The 887-nt window shown below is 28.0% G+C and overlaps 1 protein-coding gene across 1 annotated transcript in view; it reads left to right on the top strand.

The window, feature by feature from the left end:
- The window catches only part of LOC122986896 (NLR family CARD domain-containing protein 3-like), a 1,497,050-nt gene that overhangs the window by 639,453 nt on the left and 856,710 nt on the right, over nt 1–887 (top strand). The window lies entirely within an intron of this gene.

Raw genomic sequence — 887 nt, 5'->3', positions numbered from 1 at the left:
TCCAGTAAAAACAAACAAACAAACAAAAAAAACATTAAACAGATTTATTTAGGTTATGAAGACACATTTTACAAAGATCAGATATTTATCATCATGACAACAAATAAATAAATTCATTTTAAGCGCCTTCCCAAGGACACTTTACAATCAATCAATCAATCAAAATAAATAAATAAATAAAAATGTATTTATATATATCACAATTCAAAGGGCAGGTTGGGTTTCTTTTGTTATCTTTTTACTCTTGTGTTGGGGTTAAGAATGTTCTTATCAAGTCAAATGTTCTTTTCTATTTCTGTTTTTCCATCAATAAAATAGTTGATAATAATAAATATATCACAATTCATACAGTAGAAGTTATTCAAAGTACGTCACATAGAAAACACAGATTAATACACTAATAAAACACAAGAATAAGTTAAGATTCAAGAGGAAAAAAAACTGAATAGCAGCACAGATCCATGTATACTAATAAAAACAAGCTGAAGACACGATTAAACTATTCAATTAAAAATAATAATAAAAGGCGATTAATTCGAAAACAAGAACTGATGCGTTAATTAAAAGCTAAGCTAAAATATATGTTTTTAGCTTAGCTTTTAAAGGACACTACTAAAGCTGCCTTATGGATGATGGAAAAACCTGAATATTTTCATAGATGGAGCACAAAAAAAAGAAAAAAAAAGATGTTTTTGGATTGTTGGTCGAACAAAACAGGACGACTGAAGACATCACTTTGGAGTTTAAGAAATGTTTACAGGCATTTTTATTTATTTATTTTACAATTTTCTGACATTTAATAACCGATTAATCAAGAAAATAATCAGCAGATTAATCCGAATAGTGAATTTCCGACACGAGTGAGACGTTCGTGTTTTCTGTCTGTC

Source organism: Thunnus albacares, chromosome 1, assembly GCF_914725855.1.
Source record: "Thunnus albacares chromosome 1, fThuAlb1.1, whole genome shotgun sequence".
Classification (NCBI taxonomy): domain Eukaryota; kingdom Metazoa; phylum Chordata; class Actinopteri; order Scombriformes; family Scombridae; genus Thunnus; species Thunnus albacares.
This window is presented reverse-complemented; position numbering and strand designations above follow the sequence as displayed.